This window comes from Topomyia yanbarensis, chromosome 1 (genome assembly GCF_030247195.1).
Source record: "Topomyia yanbarensis strain Yona2022 chromosome 1, ASM3024719v1, whole genome shotgun sequence".
Lineage (NCBI taxonomy): Eukaryota > Metazoa > Arthropoda > Insecta > Diptera > Culicidae > Topomyia > Topomyia yanbarensis.
Window position 1 is genome coordinate 162426889 of NC_080670.1, and position 24980 is coordinate 162451868.

General features: G+C 35.4%; 1 long non-coding RNA gene across 2 annotated transcripts; it reads left to right on the top strand.

Annotated features, from left to right (window-relative positions):
* The first annotated feature begins 4199 nt into the window (after positions 1-4199).
* On the top strand, positions 4200-24221 carry LOC131679565 (uncharacterized). 2 transcript variants are annotated; one of them, XR_009303841.1, is made up of 3 exons: positions 4200-5226; positions 5285-5432; positions 22680-24221. It is a non-coding gene; the product is annotated as an uncharacterized LOC131679565 (long non-coding RNA). The 2 variants fall into 2 exon arrangements; XR_009303843.1 differs by having other exon boundaries at positions 22756-24221.
* The last annotated feature ends 759 nt before the right edge of the window (positions 24222-24980 follow it).

The window sequence follows — 24980 nt, forward strand, 5'->3', positions numbered from 1 at the left end:
TACACTTATGAATCGGTTTCGAGTTCTGTTGAAACAGAAGGCAGAAATCGAGAGATCGAGAGAGAAGGAAATCGATAGAGAGATCTAGAATGAGAGATCAGGAGTGAGAGAGAGAGAGTTGTTTCTTAATAGTTATTTTTAAACCAAACCCGAATGAACCCAAGAATAAAACCACTATAATCGAAACAAACAACAGAAATGACAAAACTCGCGAACAATTTTCTGAAACCATAAACTCCAGTCTTATTATTTAACGTGAAAACTCCGCTATAAACTCAAATTATTACCTACGGTAACGCCAAAACTAATTACGAAAAACGTGACTACTCTATTGATATCATGAATATAGGTCTCATTATTCTGCATCAAAAACCCAAAAATAAACTCAAGAGTAAAATATACCCAAAAATAAACTCAAGAATAAATTTACTCGGTATTGTTGTAAAGTAAAGTAAATTACGTGAATCGTAACTAAGCTCGTGATTTCATAAACATGGAAAAATTCTTAAAATCATGAACACGAGACACATTTTTCCAAGCTAAAAAATGACAATAAACTCAAGAATACAATGTCATGAAAATGCAGAAAGAAATTCAGAGAATCGGGACAAAACTCCGAAAATCATTAACATGAGTCAAATAACCCCGCAGCAAACTACGATAGTAAAAAAAACTCATGAATAAAATATCACAATAGCTTACAAAGAAATTGCACTATTGCAAACGTCTTGAAATCTGAATATAGGGGCGACACAAAAATTAGATTCCTGCTCCGCGTTATTTTTTGGGTTCCATTTAGATCCTAGAACGACTGTACAAAATCTCAGCTTGATCTATATTTGGCTATATTTTTGCACCAGTGGTTTAAAGTGTACATTGGGGTTTCATGTGAGGAAATTTACTTTTACAAGATAACACCTCCAGGACTCGCCTATTAGCTCCTAAAAATCAAGGTTTGTTTTTATAGGAAATTTAATAAGGAAACAAAACTTCGAAGATCGCGAAATGATTCGATGGTTGTGGAAAAAGTTATTACGTAAAAATCGACTGAAGACGATTGGAAAGATTTTCAAATTTTCTAGCACCACTGCCACATGCGCGTTGAATGATATGCATTTTTAACGCTTTCTATTATTGTGTCTAAAACTTTGATCTGAGCTATTAGGTCTCGTCACATAATTTTTTAGATATAAACTGAGCCATCTTTTGGAGTTGACGACATTGTTCCAATATCACTGTGAAGACACTATAGAAAAAAGTTTTTAATTGAAAGAGATGCAAAGTATATTTCTTCACCAAAGTTTGAGGAGAAATAAAACCTAGCAACGTTATAGAAGACATCGAATCATCTATATCTAATAGCTGAGAAGCTGAACCCTACCTCTAATAAATCATGAGGTTTGCGTCTCCTCAGTATCTGGTACTTGATCAAAGCTCCAGACTAAGTTTTGAGATGGCATATATCTGTTTTTACTGTAAAATAGAACTGCAATTTCTTGCCAGTATTTAACATCCTGCAATCTTGCAAATACTAGATTAGTTTTCAATAAGGATGTAACCTGAAAATAAGATCAATCCTGTTACATGAAACTTTCTTAACCCCCTTCATGTCCATGTTGTTTATAAACAACAAGATTTTTGAAACCTGGGAGTTATTGCTGTTAGTCTGATAATATTCCGTTGGAGCAGTGCTGCCAGACATTTTTAGTTTGCAGTGAAAAATGAAATTTTGATATATCGTTGTTATCTTGCATTATCATTGAGAACTGACGATGTCCATCAATTTGGTCTGTCTTTGGCTATTTTTCCATGCATTTGGACTACTGTAAATAATCTAGAAGAATTGTTTTGAACATTGGGTATTAAAAGTTGAACAGCTTCTAGAACTACGATAGAACATCCTATCTTGATCAAAATTGGTTTTTTGTATTACTTAAGAAGTATAGGAACTCTATATACGCTAGAAAAAATTTGTTCATTAAAGGATTGAATTAGGAAATAGCTTCTAGATGAATAAATACTGGAGAAACACTAATAGCCACGATCCCAACCAAACATTTGAGTGCAAGGTATGTAATTTTGGCATGAACTTGTTTTGTGGATACACAAATAGTTTTATGAATGCGAGATTCATTATTCATGATCTCAGGAGCTTTGTGACGACTTTCTTAAACAGTCCACTTTACGAAATCGCGATTTTTCCGTGTATGCAAACCTTATGCAATCCTGGAAACGGGACCACCGCTTCTTTGGGGCTCACAAGAACCCTTGGACTCAGAAAGCCTGCTCGAAAACCAAACAATTCACAACGGTCTATAACATCCCAATGAAGTTGTAAATCATCGTTCAATAGGTTCAATCCTACACGTAGCATAAGCAAACCGCGCCACAGGCTGTATAGAATCCCGGCCGCGTGATGGTTTACAGTTAGCTTTTTACTTCTTCTGTGAGCACGAACAGGAAGAGGCAGGCAAAGTGCGTTCACCGATTCCAATTGTGAACGAGAGTTTCAAAGAATCTCGCGTGATTTATTACCCCCACGATATCGATATCGTTCGCTAATGGAAGATCGTGGAACGGATTAGTTCGTGTTTAAACCTGCCAACGTCAGACTAGACACTCAATTCCAGAGATGCCAGGTACTTTTTTCAAATGTCTGCAATAATAATTTTAAAAGTCTGGGAAGAACAAAAAATGTCAGGAAAGCTAGTGTAACCAAAAGCCTTTATATTCAAAAATCTGCAAATATCTGCAACAAAACATAAAAATCTGCAAATATCTGCAACCAAACTAGAAAATCTGCAAATATCTGCGTCATCCAAAAAATCTGCAGCTTAAATTAAAAGTCTGCGAATTTGCAGACTTGTCTGCAAATCTGGCATCTCTGCTCAATTCATTGCGGCAAATGAACGAACAAACAAACAAACAAACAGACACCGAGATGAATGAGAGCTGTAACTATGAACGATGGAATTGCAGGTCCCTCTCTCTCTCTCTCTGCCTCTCTTTTTTCCTTAGTTCAATGTTCTCAATAACGATCCTCATATACGTTCGTACCTTCCAAGAGCACGTATAGCTCCATGCTGTGTACCGAAAATAGCTTCAAAAGCAAATCCGGTGGAACCGCGCGAGGATTATCGCGATTGCATCCCGAGGTTCGTCTAGCTGGACTGGCTGCAAAGAAAAGGGGTTTGTACGATTTTTTTCCTTCTCCAGAATGTACGCCTTCCACCTCGGATTGTTGTAATGAACCATAGAAAGAATCAGAAGAAAACAGACATAAACAATCTGCACGAGAGTGTACCTACGTACGTACGGTCGGTCGGTTGGTCGGTGAGGGGACGAGCTGGAATGTTGTTGGAACACATGTCGTTGGTACCTATACACTGCAAACTAAAGTTGTGTTTTGTAGTGACATAGTTCTGCAACCCTCCTCGCTCGGAAGGTTCTAACTCCCGACAGTACGTTTTGGTGTGTAGGTACCCGCATTGCTATCGGCGTACCAACAACTGCTAGGAATGATGTTCGGCGTCCGTACCTTTCCGTGGAGTCTATTTTTAATTCAACTCCAGAAAGAAAGGCAAAACAGCATCGGAGCGTAATAATAGTACTTGCCGACTGCCGACTCCTCGGCGAACTCTCCGAACAAATCCCTTTGCCGTCATCCGTGAGCCGAGCCGGGAGGGACAAAAGCGAACTGCATAATAACTGTCTTCTGGAGCTCTGCGCAACAGCTTGAACACGGAGCACACGGTAGAGCTGCGAGGGAACCACACGCAGCTATGCGGCGATGAGATGCGATGAGCGCGGAGGGCAGGTTCTGCCGGCAGTTTTGTGTTTTGTTGTTGCATAATCGCACAGAGCCCTGGCAAAATTGCAAGCTCTGCTAGCAATAAAAGGAGGGTTGGCGGCTGGAAGACATTGCGCGCGAGCGGGGCGGCGGTGGTGACACAGTGATGATGCATTTTTTCAATTATTCCGCGCGGTCATTCGAGTGAAACTGGCGGGAATTCTTCTCGCTGAAACTAAACTCGGGTACGGAAGAGTCTCATTGTAATCGGTCATTGGCCCAGCGAGGCTCGTTGTAGCACACCTGAGATGGCGGATTAAATCCGAAGAGAGACACTGCGATTCCAAAACGGTGTTCTTATCAGACTTTACGACCGAAAGTTCAATGACTGTCGAGGGACGACGATCTTCGTTCCCCGTTCTCTAGCTTAGCTTGTGGTATGAACCCCAAAACTGGTTTCGATTCGCCGCAGCCGTTGACCGTTTTGCGATTATCATATCTTGCTCAGTCGGCTCTTTTTTTTCCGCAGCCGCTATACATTTTTAGCGTTAATTAACTCTCCTCGAGACCTCTTGCCTCGGTCATGATCGATATCAAACGGATAGAAATCCTATTAAAGGATGTACGAATGGGTGGTACCGGGGTAAGTGGGAAATAAATCTCGCACGCAAGAGTTAATTTCAGGCTACCCGCTGGGAGAGATCTGTAAGCGTAAACGGTGAAGCCCAGAAGGTTCTTGTAGGCTTTGGCGAATTGCCCTACGCAAAATGTTTCTTTTCTTTTTCTGCAGACGTAGGTTCCTTCCGCAAGAGATATCCGAAGGCGCAGGGGGTTGGGAATGATTGGGAACTTTGTTGCGATAGCAATTATCGATCAAAGTGGCAGCCGATACACGATACGCAACTAGGCTGTAATAAAGTATTCCCCACCCCCGCTCCCAGTGTTGAGGTTTCTTCCCTCTGCTGGGTGAGTGAGTGTGCGTGTATTTTAGCATGACTCAAGTCGAGTAACCGTAGGATTGAGCACAAGTTGCGGTTTTACGGTGACTCGATACCGGGCAAACACAGAATCGTGAGAAGGGAATTATTCAGTTGTTTGTGCGCGAATTTGCGATTGTTTTTATAAGACGCAAAAGAATATGAAAGCTAGTCAGTTTTGACTTAGTCAAGTGTGGAATAGTTATCTACCTAGTAATTAGCTATTGATCACGACACCAGTTATTGAAATCATTTGTTTTTACAAACATAACGTGAGATATAAAAGTATTTACCAAAAATTAGTGATTTAATCAGTTTATTTTGTTGTTGTTTATTTAACCTTAACAACCTAAAACCGGAACAAGATTCTGTAGAGCTTCTGGTTCTGGAGCTTAACACTTTGTATTTATTAATGCGGACTTCTATTTCAGTAAGGGTGCACCAATCTCAAAGGGAACAGTTGTGTTTTTGGAGTACTACAACAATAAGACTCTTATTCATTGTTCGTATTTTCCAGATATGAAACGACTGGATAGATAAATTAAAAATAGGCGGACCAAGGTGACCGCCTTGCGGGATACCGGTAGGTGTGCTTAATGTGCTTATTTTAACGAAGGTGGAGCGATGAGTGAAAAAGGACTGAAACCAACTATATATTCGCGCAGGTAATCCTAACAGCTCTAATTGCAGGATTGTGATATTGGAGGTATTGCAGGATAGTTTTACTTTTTTGTTCTTAATTGCGCGCACACAAAAAAAATTTTTTTTAATACCCCAATCGGCCCACCTCTAAGGCGTCCTGATTCCACCTGAAGTGTGCTTAAAATTTGAACCAAATCGCACATGTCGAGCTACTGGACCAAGGTTCTTGAAGTTTTTCGACTTTTACGTGGAGAACACCTAAATGCTCGCATTTTCACCGCTAAGTGCCACTATATCCATCAGATTACCACTGCAAGTGAAAATAAGATGGATAATTTTATTACCTACAACTTTGTCGAAGGCTTCAAGCCAATTGCTCATAGTTGGGAGAAGTTATCAAACTTTTATCGAAGTTATGTGTGAGTCAATTTTGCATGGCTTAAGATAGTGAATCACTAGCCGAATCCCACAAATTTTATTTTTTTGCTAATAAATGGTTGGGTTTGGCAAATTTTTGTACATAATGTGGCTTCTAAATTTTAGTTCCACATTTCATCGAATAGAGGGTGCCATTACTAACATTTGAAAGAAGACATGTGTTCCAAAGTATTGCAGTAAAATGTCTGTTTTATAACTTTGTAGAAGACACCTAATTTCTATCTCTCTTCGTTGGAAAGTAAAGCATTCAGAATATTTGTGCTGTGTCATGTCGTCTCATCACTTTCTTGATGGGAAGGGAAAGGAAGATGAAAGAAAGAGTGAGGAAAATAGTAAACAGCCTGAATTGTTCATTCCCGTAGAAATAATGAACCCTACTATTAAAGCCGATAGCTCTTTACCACGCTGGGCTATCAACAATAATATATTCTTGAGCTTAAGTTACCTATCATAAGTAAAATAGACGGAAAAAGTGCTGCAACCCAACACAGGGCTCATCAATTTTAAATTTTGTTAAAAAATAACGAGTTTTCATAAAGTGAAACAACTTCTGAAGGTGAAAATGGACCTTAAGGAAATCGCCATATCCGCAATGCAGTATTGATATCATTCAAGATGCTAGTCCAAGCCTAACGTTTCATTTTACAGGACAAAGCAAGTTAAAAGTGAGATTCCCGTGTATATAGAAAATGACTATATAGAGGCAGGGCTGCATGACCTATCACCGCGTACCCCTCCTGAGCTAATTACAGTATACATTAGACTGCCCAGAAAAGTAACGATTTTTTGAAAACTCAATCGGCCCACCCCTGATTCGATTCCTAGTCCCACCAGAAGTACTTGCACCAAATTTGAAGCAAATCGGACAAGTCTAGCTACCGGACCAACGTGCCTGAAGTTTGCATGGGATTTTTCGACAATTTACAAGGAGAAAACCCACTAACGCGCATTTTTGCCGCTAGGTGACACTGTATGCATCGTATTATCACTGTAAATAAAAATAAAGATAATTTAATTGGCTACTACTTTGTCGAAGACTGCTAGTGAATCCGGCTTTGTTAAAAAAAGTTATTAAAGTTGTAACAAAGTGATGTCTGAGTCAGTGTTGCATGGGGCCTAGCAGTGCATGGTTGTGTATCAGTACTCGATGCACACGAACAATACATTTTTGTGAAATAATCGTTAGGTTTAGCTCAATAGTATGTTCAGAAGAAATATAGCACATAATACGAGTTATGTTTTGGTTGAAAAATTTTAGTTCCAACTATGACCGCATAGAGGGCGCCAACACTAACTTTTCATAGAAGAGAGATAGAATATCAAAATGTTCGGAAGAATTATTGCAAAATGTCTGTTCTACAACTTTGTAGAAGACACCTAATTTCTATCTCTCTTCGTTAAAAAGTTAGTGTTGGCGCCCTCTATGCAGTAAAATGTGGAACTACAATGTTCTAACCGAAACATGACTCGCATTATTTACTACAATTCTTCTGAACATACTATTGAGCTAAATCTTACGGTTATTTCACAAAAATTTTTAGTTCGTGCGAATCGAGTACTACTTCACAACTATGCACTGCTAGGCCCCATGCAAAACTGACTCAGACATCAGACACCACAAAAGTTTAATAACTTCTTTTAACGAAGCCGAATTCACTAGCAGTATTCGGCAAAGTTGTAGACAATTAAATTATCTTTCTTTTTTTCACTTACAGTGATAATATGATGCATACAGTGTCACCTAGCGGCAAAAATGCGAGCAAGTGGGTTTTCTCCATGTAAATTGTCGAAAAATCCCATACAAACTTCAGGAACGTTGGTCCGGTAGCTAGACTTGTCCGATTTGCTTCAAATTTGGTGCAAGTACTCCTGATGGGACTAGGAATCGACTCAGGGGTGGGCCGATAGGGGTCATTTTTTTCCTGTCACTCTAGTATACATGTTGCACTATGGAGGAGTAGAATCCAGTACACTTGACACGTGGAGAAATTTCTTCCCAGATATTCCTAACGGTGTTCTTGTAGTGAGCATGCGGGTCGAAAGACCTATTTCATCCTACTTGATTATAAAACTCAAAACTCACCGAGCTACCAATTAACAAACTACGTTACGGTCGTATGAGGGGGCTAACTTATACTTTTGTGGCAGCTGTTCAGTCCACAATGACAACCGTAAAAACAGCATCCAGCACTCCAAATCCAACTGTAAGCAACATTTGTGAAGACCCAATAACAATGACGACGGATTTACACTGGTAAGTGCAAGAAGCAGTGAAGAACATCTGATCGCCAACACCAAGACAGTTTTAACGACGATGACCTTAAAGTGAAAGACAGGGAAGAAATTATTGATCCCCATGTCGCAGTTTACGAGTAGCAAATGTCTCCCCGCCGTGAAAGAAGGTCTCCACGCGCGACAAGACAATGACAAGAATCGCTTCCACAGACACTCTTTGTTGTACATTTCAAAGTTCATTGGTCCAGAAGTGGTGCAGTTAGTGCTAAAATTACCACGTCTGTAAATTACCTGCCAGATCAGGGATTTGTGATTCTAGCTCACTGAAGCCCAATTAAATCCTCCTTGACTACTTTGGCCTCCTACGATAGAATTGGAAGCTTCGCGGATTAGATACACATCTGTTGCTCCGGGATGGCCGTCTCGATTTTCATAAGCTTAGTTTTAAATGAATGTTAAAGCATCCTTGTTAACTGCTATCGAATTTCATTTGAATCGAAGCTCTGGTTCCGGAGTTATGAGTGCGGTTACACATAACATTCCTTGATCCTTTTATTGCCTTCTCCATATAGAAAGGGATGCAATCACTTTGAATAGGTTTCTGGAATTTTAACAGGGGCTTAGCTAGGGATGGGTGGTTCCATGTTCTCTGCTGAACATAACTTTAGCTTTGCTCTTTTCCGACATTCGCGCTACATGCCCAGACCACTGCACGTGTTCTATCGGTCCTCCGATGGCACCTTGTTTGTATTGTTGATACTGTATCAGCTCGTGGTTAATGCGTCTGCACCATTCACCATTTTCTACTGTGCCGCCGAGTATTGAACGCAGAATTCTTCTCTCAATCATGCCGAGCACTCGATAGTCTGCTTCCTTCAACGTCCATTCCGCATGGCCGCTCGAAGCAACAAAAATATCAGTAATTTGTTGGAATAAGTTTTTCTTACGCGCTTCTACGCTACGGGACTTAAGTAGCCGTAACACCCTTTTTTGCGGTTAACATCGTGATCACATGTCACCAGTATATATATGAAGTTGTCGACAATCTCGTACCTTACCCTATCGATTTCCTCCTCGAAACGAACATCGTTCGGGTTGCCTCGCTCTCTATCAGCTATTTTGTGCTTTATCTTGTCAGAGTTTCAAGTCTGTTCGATTCTCGCAGCTTCCATGTTAACAGACACAAATGCCTCTTCCGCTGCTCTGCGATCAACGCCAATGATGTCAATGTCGGCCGATAAACATATCAGATATTCGCATCGCACCTCCGAGCGCTATGTTGATCAATAGATTAAAAAGTGCATCGCCCCTTTCTTCAATCCATCTAACGTCACAAATGAGTTGAATGTTTCTCCGACTATTTTGAGGCTTGATTTTGACCCGTCCAGCATCATATGAATTAGTTGAAACAGTTTTGCCGGAAACCGGACCCGAGCAAACGATGAGCCCATTATACCCCCATGTACATGGTCCAGATTCAGCCCAATTATAAAAAAGACCATCGCCATGGTCCGTTAGATTCCGTGTAAAAACCATATTTTGGTGTATCTTTGGGTTATTGAGACCATTTTATGGTATTTTGATAGTTGTAAAATTTCTAACGGACCATATTCATGGTCTTTTTAAGGTGTTTAAGCCCATGAGAATTTGCTCAGGAAGCCCTGTCACAGTTCATTTCGTTTCACTGAGTTGTACGCAGCCTTGAAATCGATAAACAGTTGCTAAGTCCGCAAGTTGACATTTTCGGTATTTATCACAGGTTAAATATCTAGTCCGACGTTAATCGTGCTTCGCGAAGCTGGCTTAGATATTCACCGATGAAGGTTTCAGGCAACGGGCGCCGAGTGCTAATCAGATCATGGGAGAGTGGGTGCAATTGAGGATTGTTTTGCCTCGATTATTATAACACCCAAAGTTGTGCCTTTTTTCCTAGATAGTGCATATGTGGTCATCCGACCAATACGACGACATTTACATTTTTTTTTAAATTAATAAAATTTTGAAAATGCTATGTTTTTCTACTAGTATTGTTCATATTTTTTCAAATGAAAAGAGATAGCAACTAAATTCCTTCAACAAAAATATAGGCAATGCAAAGATAAGTATTTTTATTCCTTTTTCCTTATTTTGTATAATTAATCTTCATTTTTAATTTTTTTATTTTTCAGTTCTGATTTACTATTTTTAGTTATTATTTCTTATTTCGCATTTTTATTTCGAATTTATTTCTTATTTTTTATTCACTACTTATTATTTCTTAATTTTTAATTACCTAATTTCCTATTTTTTAAACTTCCTAATTTCTTAATTCATTCATTTCTTAACTCTTAATTTCTCAATTTTTTCATTTCATGATTTTCTAGTTTCTTGATTTATTAATTTCCTATTTTCCTAATTTCTTATTGTCTTAATTTTTTAATTCCTTATTTCCTATTATATTAAGTTCTAAATTCCTGATTTTTTAATTTCTTTATTCAAAAATTTTCTGATTTCTTAATTTCTTGATTTCTTAATTTCCTTAATTTCTTTGTTTCTTACTTTCTTACTTTCTACATTCCTGAATCTTTGAATTTCCAGATTTTCAATTTTCTAAGCTTCCAAATTTCTAAACTTCTTGATTTATTAATTTCTTAACTTCTTAATTTCTTAATTTTTTAATTGATTTCTTAATTTTTAAATTTTTTGATTTCTTAATGTTTTAATTTCTTTATTTTTTCATTTCTTTACTTCTTATATATTTATTTATTTCTTTATTCATATATTTCGTTGCTTCGTTATTTCCTTTTTTTTTAAATCTTTATTTTTTATTTCTTCCTTTTCTTTTTTCTTTATTTCTTAAATTCCTTAATTTATTAGTTTATCATTTTGTTAATTTCTTAATATCTTAATTCATTAATACCTTGATTTATTTTTTTCTCAGTATTTCAATTTCCTTAATTTCTTAGTCTCTTAATTTCCTATTTTTTAATACTCATTATTTCTTAATTTCATAATTGCTTACTTTCTTTATTTTTTAATTTCTTAGTTTTCTTATTTCCTAATTTTCCGATTTCCTAATTTTCTAAATTCATAATTTCTTGATTTTCTAATTACCTAACATCGTGATTTTTTAATTTCCTAATATCTTAATTTCCTAATTCCTAAATTTCTTAATTTCCTAATTTCTAAATTTCTTACTTTTTTAATTCTTAAATTAATTCATTACCTTCTTAATTTCCTAATTTCTTATTTTTCTGAAATTTTATTTTTCTTAATTTATTGATTTCTTAATTTATATCTTATTTTCTCAATCTCTTAATTTCTTTTTTTCTTAATTTGTCAATTCCTTAATTTCTTAAATTCGTAATTTCTTAATTTCCCAATTTCCTAATTTCTCAATTTCTTAATTTCCAATTTTTCATTTTCATAATTTCTTAGTAATTTCTTAATTTCTTAATTCCTAATTTCTTCGTTTCCTAATTTCTTAATTTCTAAATTTATTAATTTATTGATTTCTGAATTTCTTAATTTCCAAATTTCTTTTTTAAATTCTTAATTCCTTCTTAATTCCTTAATTTCTTAATTTGTCAATTTCTTAGTTTCGTAATTTTTTAATTTCACAATTTCTTACATTCTTGATTTCTTTATTCCTTGATTTCTATTTTTTCTTATTATTCAATTTTCATAATTTCCTTATTTCTTAATTTGTTAAGTTCTTAATTTCCCAATTTCTTAATTTCCTAATTTCTTAGTTTCCTTATATCTTATTTTCTAAATTTCTGAATTTCTTAATTTGCAACCTTCTTTTTTTATTTCTTAATTCCTTAATGCCCTAATTTCTTAACATCTTCATTTCTTAGTTTCCTAATTTCTAAATTTCTTAAGGTCTTAGCTTTTAGTTCTTAGTTCATATATCATATTTCTAATTTCTTACGGCTGATTTCTTGTTTCTAGATCTTGTTACTTATGTATAATTTATTATTTCCTATTTATGGTTCCTTATTTTGCATCTTTTATTTCTTTATAATTCATTTTTATTTATTATAAAAATAAATATATTTATTTAATTTTATTTTTTTATATCATATTTTACACCTTATATCAAAGTTTTTAATGCATTTCTTATTATTTTATTATCCTTTATCTCTTGTTTCTTATTTCTTTTTACATCACTTTTTTCTTATATCTTGTTTCTTTTTTCTCGTTTCTTGTTTTCTTATTCATTATTTATTTTTAATCCCTATTTTTTCATTTTTTCTTTTTATTTATTTTAATGATGGCTATTAATTTCTGCTCCGAGTTAACGCGGGACTATGAGAATCCGAATTTGTATATGTTTTAGCTTGTTGTCCTCATCAAATTTACTTTCACTTTTTTGTAGGATGCAACACACTTATTAAAGCGTCACGTAACAAAATGACATCTGCCCTCCATTTTTTCGATTCTTAGTTACATAACCAATCGGACAAGTCTAAACCATATAAACCGATAAACCGATTTTTTAGCTAAAGTGTATTCAGCAAAGTTTGTTTATAAAATATTTCCCATCTTATAGAAGCATTAGTTTGGCGATTAATCTCGCAAAGCTTGCAACTTTTTTCTTGGTCATTTACGGAAATAAAATAAAACTTCAGCAAAGTTGTAGGGAATATAATAAGAAACAACTTTTCTGAAGAAACTGTGTGTCTATATTTTCGTTTTCGTAGACATTTGTGAAGCTTTCCATGATACATCCCTGAAAATCATTTTTTTTAAAATAACTTCTTGAGGGTCTCAAATTAGTGAGACGCATGTTTCTAATAAACAAACAATCAGGCATGTTTTAGCAGGTATGCGAAATTATTTATTATGTGGCCAGATGTTATTGTTGGCAGGAGATTCTCTGTTCTCCGCGGAATGCGCGTAAACGTCTTTGTTTACGGGTCCACTCAACCCTATTTTGGCCCTTCAGTAACAGCAATAATATGTAAGTTTTCTGATAAGCAATTTCAGTCTACTGTAATTCTACCCGCGTCCACTGGTAATGCCTTGAACTGATGGAGGCTTTATACTTCATACATACTTACACACTAGGTCCAAAATTACCGGAGATCTATTTCTGGCCGTGGACCCCGTTTCTAACGGAAACGCGTAGGCGGAAAAATGCTGAACAACCGCTATCTTCTCATTAGACCATTTGAAAAAAAATTTGGTTCTTCTCAATTAGTATAGTAATTTCCATTTTAGAAAATCTCTATTCATCTTTTCATTGCGTCAAGAAGTATAGGTATTTTTCGTACTCGCAAATACTCTTTCAACCAAGTTATATTATTTTAGAAGTATTTCAAATAGCTGCAAAGTTCTTTTATAGGCAGCCTCTAGAGAAAATGAAGAGAATTTTTTTAATATTGTTTGTACCTGACATACAGGATGCGATGTAATGAAGGTACCGATTATTTTACTGCATCCTTCAATCGCTTGCCAGATCGGAAAATTTGGGTAAAGGAACGATGATAATTTCCTACCCGGGATGTGTCGGAAGTTTGATTGAGCGTATGTCTCCAACCTCGTATGCGGAACAAATTTCTCAATCTATATCTATAATCAAAATATTATAAATTATGTGATAATTAAGGGAATATATTACCTAATATTTACTCATGAACAAGAAAATTTCAACGACTCCAATCAATCATTCAAATTGCTTAATTTGGAATTTAAAAAAAACTCGTAAATCGATCAGATCGTAATTTGTCACTGGGACATGGAAACGAACCATAACCGCCGCTGTCGAACAACAGTTCAACGACATTTTTATGATCCGTAGTACCGATACAAACACACAGCGCTACCAGCAAAGCATGGAATGAACTCATTTCCAGCTTTGTTCGCGCGGTTACTTAATTCTGACATACCCTCTCTGACATCGCTGTGCTTGTTGATTCCGCTTCGGCTAAACTCGCTAAAAATAAGTCTATCCTCTACCCTAGCACACGTAGGAAGCAAGTCGTTTTTGATTATTATCAGGTCAGGGTCCACGGGAGAGAGGTGGAGAGGAAAAGGAAGAATGGAAGCCACCTCCCGAATTTAAACGATGATTTTTATTCTCGAACTCTTTCATTCCAACAGCGGGGGGAATAAAGAATCTGTAAGCAAAACGAGCGCTGTTTACTGAGCTGTGGCTTTTCTCGGTAGAGCAACTTGCCTGTTCTTTCTTCAACTCAAGATGTTACTCTGCCCGACATTTTCGCAGGTTCAAATTATAATTATGATAGTTCTCGTTTTTCTGCAGTTTGCACGTTTATTCGTACCGAAGCGATTCAGTGATCGGTCGTAGATAAGAAACAAAGCGATCGGGAAGTTGTAGAAGGCGGCTACTCTGCTCACTTTACGACAACACTGTTCGCTCTGGTTGGGTAAATCCGTTAGAATTGCTTTCCGGTTCCTTGGGCCCAACTATCTTCAATCATCACAAGGTGTGTGCTTCGTACGACCTTCCCAAACTGCGTAACTACGCGGAAACTGTGTAACAAAAGAGGGGACGGGGGCGGTGTTGGCAGACAAAACTGAACAGTCACTTAAATTTATTATCTTGGGAATGACCCAATTTCGATAATGGGACCTTGCAAAATAGACAAGAGATGCAAGAGGTCTGCGACTAAAAATGGGGTGGAGATGGCTTTGTTCGCGGTTTCTATGGGTGTGAAAAACTGTTCCCGCGCGTAACGAAAAATGAGTTGTCATGCAGAGTTATGAATAGCGTGACCTCAATGAAAGAGTTGAAGAATTCAACTTTGAATCGTTGACGGTTAATGACGTAAAAGTAACAGTTTTCAGCAACGGATGTTCTTAGACTAATTCAACCGAGTTTCAGGAATTAGTCACACAGCCGCTTACGAATTGATCCGGATGCCAGTTCTTCAACTCTTAAGGTCCTCAAACCGAACGATCGGAAATCAATAGCACACTATTGCGTAATCTTGTCCCAGTTTGGGGTGATCTTTTCGAGTGCCTCGAAAATGATGCAACGGTTCGCTGCGGCATCTGACCATAGGCGCTGTAATGGAAGGGGAGGGGGCGGCTCACACGTCGTTCATGACCTGGTCTGCCAGAGTCGACAGTTAGTTGTGGTTTAATTTATGCCCGACTCGTCCAGTTCGAGGTTCTTGCACTCCTTGAGTCCCCCAGCAGTGCGCGCCGGTAGTTTGCAAATTGTTAGCGTTGCAAAACTGAACTCTTTTCGACTGCTCAAAACAAAACAAAAATTCCTACTTTATGGAGCTCACATGCTCTGCATGCGAAAAAGTTGAAATTGTTTATTCAAGTGGTTTTTAGCTGCTTTTTATGGGTCCTCGTGGTTTTGCGAATCATCCCAGCAGCATTCTTCGGTCGGCTGTGAATGGTCCTTTTGTTACCATGGTTTGTTGTTGTTTCTTGTTGTTGCTTTCGCGGTATTTCCGCTGATGCAATATCTACTTTTCGTGAAGATTTTTTTTTATTTAATTTATATTGTTGACAGTGGAAATTGCCGAGAAAAGAATTTCGACATTCTTCTTTGCTTGTTAAGTTGAACTCCGGGGACAGGTACTGTAGATTTTTAACGATAGAATTGTAGACAATTTGTAAGTTTCTAACCAGGCAATGCGATAATGCTAGAACCGCTCTTGCATAGAAAGTGCACAACCACAGCAGCAATTTTAGTTCCGGAAACTACTTCATAACTAATTTGCAACAAAAATGTGCGAGTTTTTGTTGCCAACTGGTTGTAAAGAAATTCTCGTTTCAAATCTTCGTACTTGCGGCTACTCGTAGATTGTGTTTCGATTTAGTCTCATCAGTATCTGATATTAAAACGTAAAACTTAAAATTTAAATATTCATAATTGAAAATTTAGAACTGAAAATCGTAAATTAAAAATGTGAGATTCGAAAATCTAAATTTTATATAACATAGAAAATTAAAAAAGTGGAGAAATTTAAATTCAAAATTGATTTAGAAAACTGATTATAGAACTTGGAAATTACAGTTGCAAATGCAATTTTAATTCTCAAATGGGAAAAATGGATTAAACCAATTTGCGAATTAAGGGCTTAAGGCCTAACTTAAATTAAGTTTAATTTTTGTGTTTCGAAATCATCTCGTCAGTAACTAACACCAACTAGGTGTCTAGTTAGACGCTAGTACCCAAAGTAACACTAAATCAAACTTAATTTAAGTTAGGTCTTGTGCCCTTAATGCGCAAATTGGTTTAATCAAATTTTCCCTTTGGAAATTGAAATTGCATAGTGCTAGGCGTTTGGCTCTCTAGCCAAAAGACAAGAGTTCATTTTCGCTTTCTCATCAGCAAACCAGATCCTCTGTATTTGCTTCCCACGACAAGCCAGTTGCGTTCTCATGTGCCATGTGAACTGTTCGGATTTTTGGTGTCTAACTAGTGCGAATTTGGGAACCAGTTAGATTCATTATCTAACTAGGCACACAGTTGGTACTGGTTACTGATGAGATGATTTCGAAACACAAAAATCAAATTTAAATTTTAGGTAATTGATAATTTAATATTTTAAATTTTTCTTGAATATTCAAAATTGAAAACTGAAAATAGCAGATCGAAAATAAAAAATAGAAAGTTGAAAATCCATAATGGAAACATGACAATTAAAAGGTAAAAATTAAAAATTCATGATCGTAAATTAAAATTTAAAGATTTCAAAATTCAGATTGATAACTGAAAATTGAAAATCAAAAATATTGGATTTCAAATCCAAAATTTAATATCTAACATTTAAAAATAAAAAGTCGAGAATTGAAAATTCAAAATTTCACACTAAATTGAAATTTGAAGATCATGAAATATCTGAAAAATTGTAAATGAAAACAGATGTAAAAATTAAAAATTAAAAATTGTACAATAAAAATTTGCAACTGAGAATTGAGAGCTAAGAAATGATAATTGAAAATTCCAAATGACAATGGAAAACGAAAAAAAATTAAATGAAGATTGAAGAAAAATAAAAACTTCGGAATTCAAAATCCAGGTAAATGAAAATTGATAAAGAAGAAATGTGAAGTGATAAAGTGAATAATGGAATAAAAAAATCATATATCATATATGACCACAAATCAAAAATCAACAATTAAAACTAGAAAGCTAAAAAAATGGAAAACTGGAAAGTAAAACACTGAAAACTGTAAAGAAGAAAAAGAAAACAAAACCGACAATATAAAACAAAAACAGAAACAAGAAAACAAATAGGAAAACAGAAAACGCAAAACAGATAACAAAAAAAAAGAAAACATGAAATACAAAACAGAAAACAAAAAACGGGAAAAACAAAACGGAAAACAGAAAAATAGAAAACGGAGAACAAAATAAGAGACAACACAGAAAGCCAAAAATACAGAGTACGGAAAACATAAAACAAAAACAGAAAAACGGAAAACAAAACAGAAGACACACGACAGAAAGCAAAAAAAATACAGAGTACGGAAAAAAATACGTCAGGAAGCCAAAACAAACAGAAGATAGACAATGGAAACAGAAGAAAGATGCAAGTTGAAAACAGGAAATCGAAAATTCAAAAGCAAAACACAAAATACATAATACAAAATACGAAATATGAACTGCAAAATATAAAATACAACATGCAAACTGCAAAATGCTAAACACAAAATGTATAAAGCACAAAATGCGAAAAAAACTAAAAGAACAATAAATACAAAAAAAACAAAATATAAAATACAAAATACAAAATACAAAATACAAAATACAAAATGCAAAATGCAAAATGCAAAATACAAAATACAAAATACAAAATACAAAATACAAAATACAAAATACAAAATACAAAATACAAGATACAAAATACAAAATACAAAATACAAAATACAAAATACAAAATACAAAATACAAAATACAAAATACAAAATACAAAATACAAAATGCAAAATACAAAATACAAAATACAAATACAAAATACAAAATACAAAATACAAAATACAAAATACAAAATACAAAATACAAAATACAAAATGCAAAATGCAAAATGCAAAATGCAAAATGCAAAATGCAAAATGCAAAATGAATGCAAAATGCAAAATGCAAAATGCAAAATGCAAAATGCAAAATGCAAAATGCAAAATGCAAAATGCAAAATGCAAAATGCAAAATGCAAAATGCAAAATGCAAAATGCAAAATGCAAAATGCAAAATGCAAAATGCAAAATGCAAAATGCAAAATGCAAAATGCAAAATGCAAAATGCAAAATGCAAAATGCAAAATGCAAAATGCAAAATGCAAAATGCAAAATGCAAAATGCAAAATGCAAAATGCAAAATGCAAAATGCAAAATGCAAAATGCAAAATGCAAAATGCAAAATGCAAAATGCAAAATGCAAAATGCAAAATGCAAAATGCAAAATGCAAAATGCAAAATGCAAAATGCAAAATGCAAAATGCAAAATGCAAAATGCAAAATGCAAAATGCAAAATGCAAAATGCAAAATGCAAAATGCAAAATGCAAAATGCAAAATGCAAAATGCAAAATGCAAAATGCAAAATGCAAAATGCAAAATGCAAAATGCAAAATGCAAAATGCAAAATGCAAAATGCAAAATGCAAAATGCAAAATGCAAAATGCAAAATGCAAAATGCAAAATGCAAAATGCAAAATGCAAAATGCAAAATGCAAAATGCAAAATGCAAAATGCAAAATGCAAAATGCAAAATGCAAAATGCAAAATGCAAAATGCAAAATGCAAAATGCAAAATGCAAAATGCAAAATGCAAAATGCAAAATGCAAAATGCAAAATGCAAAACGCAAAATGCAAAATACAAAATACAAAATACAAAATACAAAATGCACAATGCAAAATGCAAAACACAAAATGCAAAATGCAAAATTCAAAATGCACAATGCAAAATGCAAAACACAAAATGCAAAACGCAAAATGCAAAATGCAAAATGCAAAATGCAAAATGCAAAATGCAAAATGCAAAATGCAAAATGCAAAATGCAAAATGCAAAATGCAAAATGCAAAATGCAAAATGCAAAATGCAAAATGCAAAATGCAAAATGCAAAATGCAAAATGCAAAATGCAAAATGCAAAATGCAAAATGCAAAATGCAAAATGCAAAACGCAAAACGCAAAATGCAAAATGCAAAATGCAAAATGCAAAATGCAAAATGCAAAACGCAAAATGCAAAATGCAAAATGCAAAATGCAAAATGCAAAATGCAAAATGCAAAATGCAAAATGCAAAATGCAAAATGCAAAATGCAAAATGCAAAATGCAAAATGCAAAATGCAAAATGCAAAATGCAAAATGCAAAATGCAAAATGCAAAATGCAAAATGCAAAATGCAAAATGCAAAATGCAAAATGCAAAATGCAAAATGCAAAATGCAAAATGCAAAATGCAAAATGCAAAATGCAAAATGCAAAATGCAAAATGCAAAATGCAAAATGCAAAATGCAAAATGCAAAATGCAAAATGCAAAATGCAAAATGCAAAATGCAAAATGCAAAATGCAAAATGCAAAATGCAAAATGCAAAATGCAAAATGCAAAATGCAAAATGCAAAATGCAAAATGCAAAATGCAAAATGCAAAATGCAAAATGCAAAATGCAAAATGCAAAATGCAAAATGCAAAATGCAAAATGCAAAATGCAAAATGCAAAATGCAAAATGCAAAATGCAAAATGCAAAATGCAAAATGCAAAATGCAAAATGCAAAATGCAAAATGCAAAATGCAAAATGCAAAATGCAAAATGCAAAATGCAAAATGCAAAATGCAAAATGCAAAATGCAAAATGCAAAATGCAAAAGGCAAAAGGCAAAAGGCAAAAGGCAAAAGGCAAAAGGCAAAAGGCAAAAGGCAAAAGGCAAAAGGCAAAAGGCAAAATGCAAAATGCAAAAGGCAAAAGGCAAAAGGCAAAAGGCAAAAGGCAAAAGGCAAAATGCAAAATACAAAATACAAAATACAAAATTCAAAATACAAAATACAAAATACAAAATACAAAATACAAAATGCAAAATACAAAATACAAAGGTGATGTTAGTTGTTGGTTTTGAAGTGGTTGTCGTTGTTGTGGTTCTTTCATTAATGGTTGATTGGTTGTTTTTGGATTATCTGTAAGTGTCGGTGACTGGTTGTTAGAGGTGGCTGTAGCAGATGAGTTTTGACGTGTTTCTTCGGCGCGCCTCTACAACCGAAATGACAAAAAATAAATAGATCTGCAAATGCATGACAAATAAAGTTTAAGAATATTAAAAAAAAACAGAAACTAAAATTTAACTAAGAAATCATAAACATGATAAAAACTTCAACAGGTTCAGAAAAATAACAAAATTTAAGTCATTCGAAAAACTATGGATTTACAGATCTACAACCTAAAATGTAAATTCAAAATTCTAAAGTTCTTAATTCTAACTTCTTAGTTATTATTTCGTAATTTTTAATGCTAATTTTAGATTTTCTAATTCTGCATTCTAATTTCCTGGTATTAAATTGGGGCTTCTAAATTCCCAACCATGAAAATTAATTCCAAAATTTTAATTTTCTAAATTTTATTCCAAATTCGTTCTTCATGATTTCAACTAGCTTCTCAATGTTTTATGGCGACGTTTAAAATAAACCATAAATCAGTCGAACAATCGTAAAATTCTTCAGTGCATACTTTTGAACCACGGCTTCACAATTGTCATTTTGGCATCATTTCGGTTTTATTGTGACGATACTTGGTTTTTGAAATTCGTTACTTGTCTACGAAGCGGACTGGAAATTGTGTACAAATTATTTGTATGACAAGCAGTTTGTAGTCGCAGACATACCAGTGAAGTTTTCTTTGGTTTGCTGTGATGCCATTAATAAATTTATTTTATTTTGAAAATAAAATATTCATGATACTTTTTTTTCTCTGAGACGGACAATGAATATTTGTGTTGGTAAAATGTTTTTTTTCATGAGTTGACCACGTAATTTCGTATGCAGGATTCTATTTTATTGATTTGCACCTCCAAAATCCATATCCAAATGAATTTTGATTAATTTTGACCTTGATAATCCTGCTATTACTCTAAAGTTTTTTTTTTGTAATTGCTACATAATGGTGGTGTGGCCAACATATGCGTTAGGAACAGTCCTCAATCGTGAGAATATACAGCTCTACTAACGTTTATTTCTAAACAATAGACAACTTTTAATTATAGCCGTAAATTGTATGATCAGCGGAAATTAGTTGCGTCATAATTCTTCCCAATCATCACTCAAAAATAAAGAATCGAAACAACGGTAACAAGTCAATTTCAACGGTTGACCTATTTTCTTCCGAATTCAATCAATTATATACCAAACTTCCCAGAACCCACGGTTCCTAAATCATCGAGAACAATAGACTTTCCCGCAGCATTAATAACCTAGCGCTTTTACGACTGTCTCAATTAAATTAAATGCTGTGCCATCTCTTCGTCGGTCACGCAGGAAAACCACCCGATGGGAAAGGTAAAGTCGCCCCCCGCGCAGAAATCCACTCACTTCGAAGCTGTTGACAGGTTCGTTTCAGCTGCTACTAGAAAATCAATCAAGATTTTTCTCCTTTCTATCTATTTCTTTTTCTAGTTGTCTTCGCGTGTTTCTAAACTTGATTGGCGCGTGTTCCATCGAGTTCGCCGCGGCCGATGGAAGCTCGCACGACCAATAAACCTGATAATAGACTACAACCGCTAATGATGATTGTCGTCGGTTCTTCCCTACCCTGAGAAGAGAGCCCCGGGCGAGATGAGCTAACCGCCAGTGCGTTGGTAGACGGGGATGTGGTTGGCGAGGGATAACCTTTCTTCGCGCAGACCACGAGCGAAAGCGCTCACCAGAATAGTTTTAAACTTGCAGGAATTATATGGTCATAAAAAGTTATTACGGTGGCATACGAGAGCCGCCTGCTTCTTCGTCGTAGTCACATATCCCAACAGTTCGCTGTTGTTAAGACCGAGATTCCCACGGATCTAATTAAATAGCTGCGCCGCTATACGGCTACTAAGATCAGGGTTGTACTCGCTGTGCTGCTGGTGCTAGTTTGAGTGAGTGGCACTTCACGAGAAGTTGTAAAAAAAAATAGAGTTAACGTTGAAAAGATCCAAATTAACAGGGCGTTTCGCCTTTCAAAATGATTTCTAGAATCCTACGCCGGTGATCTCATCTAGGTTTCGACACTGGTCACTGCCGGAAATCAGTCGTTGCCGGTTGCCGTCTTCCAAACCAACATAGATTTTGGACGAAATAATGGTCGACTGTTGACGCGGTTGCGGGTTTGACCACCGCCCCGCCCCGCTGGAAGTTCGCGTCGGAGTTCACCGGTTGAAGATGTTCGAAGTCGTTGAAGATTTTTTTTTCTCATCTCAATCGTGTCTGTTTGCTAGATACAGAATCAGCTTGTTCGGTTTTATTTTTGGTAGGGGAGTAGACGAACTGCAAAATTTGATTGATTTCTATTGGAGCTGATTATTGCTTGACCCAAATTCCATGGAACTCTGCGATTCGTGTGAATGAGGCACCGCCTGCAGATTAAATGATACCTACGATTTTCTTAATTTGACAACCAGTTTTAATTTGTATTATTTCTCTTCTCTTTTCAGGTAAGTCCCAGGCTCGAATGACGAGGTTTGCTCGCGGAATGCTGTTGTACTAATTTCAAAAGTATTATCGCCTTAGACCGTATGTATCGCAATGATGGAATGTCTAGTGAAAGTGTCAACCTACTGGTTCTGTGGAGTATGTAAGGCAGTTTGATCTGCGAAAATTCCAAGCAATCTCGCGATATTTTGTTGCAGATTGAACAAAAAAACGAAAAGGATTTATGGTATTGTTTAACGAGACTTCATTCAGGGCTTTGTAAAAGAATTTTTGTTCAACAATTTCCGCGAAATTCTTGAAAACTTCTCTTCAAACATCAAGGATCCTATTAATTTCAAACAATATCTACAAAACTTAAAAAAGACGGCGCTTATGGTTGAGTGGCAAATGTGGCCACTTCCACCCCAATGAGTCTGCGTTCAATCCCAGCCGAGGTCGTTAAGATTTTCTGAGGTGAACCCGTCCTGGTACCAATCCATGCATTGAAGGGCCGTCATCTGGAGTCCAGATAGTGAAGTCACTTTTCTGTTTAAACTTCCAACAAAGTTTAAAGTGGAATTCAGAATTAAGTTTTGGAATTTCTTGGAAATGTAGGGTACCCTATCAACTTAAGGGAGTACCGGAGTGGGAAATGAGCATAAAAAGTAATAAAATAAACCAGCATCACTTGACACGTTGCGCAACATACTAAATGTTGTAGAGTATGTCGTGAGTAAAAAGAGCAAGAATGCAACAAGTATAACACATTTTTATCAGTGATATAGATACCCATGAATAGTCTTCTTTCGTAAATGCAATATGCTCGATAACATAGTTTCATTCATCAGATCTGATTAGCGTTATTTTATAATGTTTCTATACAACAAATCAGTAAAATACCTATTGCAAAGTTTCAACTATTCAGAAATACCCCAGCATGCTTCTGATTTTATAAAATATGAATTGAATTGCTTGCAAAAAGTATATCGTTATGTTATTTAGGAATCAATATTGTGATGATGGCGCCCTATCAGTGCTGGCTCTTAGGTAAACCACTGGTTATACAAACCGATTATTATATGTATGCAACGATCAGGCTAGATTCATCGATTTTGTAGAGTCGCTTCATTATACAAGATTCATCTGCTACATAGTATATTATAACAGAACCCAAATAATCCGCCAATGTATGAACTACTCTAGTAGCGATTCTAAGTAGATCATGATTGCTAGCAGGAAAAACAATTAGGTATGGTGTATCGTTCAGATAAATAGTTGATCTACCAAATTTGGAATAATCACAGAGATAAAGCAAAGTTGTGGAACTCCAATCTTCTCCTGACAATCCTATTGGTACTAAAAACACATACCGATCTCCCCTCGTGGCAATATGAGACCATTTTTCCTTGATACCATCAGACCAGGAAGCGTACACTCTTCGTTTTAGCACCCAAACGTTATCTAAGTGTCCTAGTAAGTATATTGATACACTGCCTATAATCGCAAGTAAGTCCCATGTAGATAGGGGATCTCGTAAAACATGGGACTGTCTTGCGATTATAGGCAGTGTATCGATATACACTGCCTATAAATAACTTATCGAATATAGACGATTTCATTTCCGAAGACCATGTGCCCATTTTTCAGTTTGACCCAAAAATTTGCAACGAAGAGGAGATGCATTTGTGTAAAAAGAAAAAAAAACTTTGGAAAACTTTGCATTCATCATGAATGATTTTTGTTCATATTGATTTGAAGCTATCAAATCTCCATAATTCTTCAGAGATTTTACATACTCAGATCGCTAGGAATATGCTAATACAGAACAATCTTCAAACAAAATGTTGCTTACAATAAACGCCTAAATGTATATTCAGCACATGTTGCGCTAATGTTGCGTACGCAGTGAGAAATGCAATAAGCTTGCACTTAGTTTGGCCAATGATTGTACAGAAATATGCACATATTTCGTACCTGTATAAAAATATCAAAATGCAATCTGAATATTTTTTACGAAAGCTCGCAACACAATATAAAATATATACCTCACAGAAAGATAGCCTTTGGTCAGAAATTTGTGGCACTCCATAGTCCATTGACACAACTTAGCATGGAATGACTTAGTATAGAACGACTGTAAGAGACAAACTAATTTCTCTGCACAAGCACATTGTTGAGAAATCATTTCTAAACGGTCAATGGATGATATTTGTTGAAAATGTAGATTTTACTTAGTGACTTCTACTTGTGAATTGCTACATTGATTTGGAAAACGAAATAGATAATTCGTTTGGTTTATGGAACAAAAGATGAACTTCAAATGT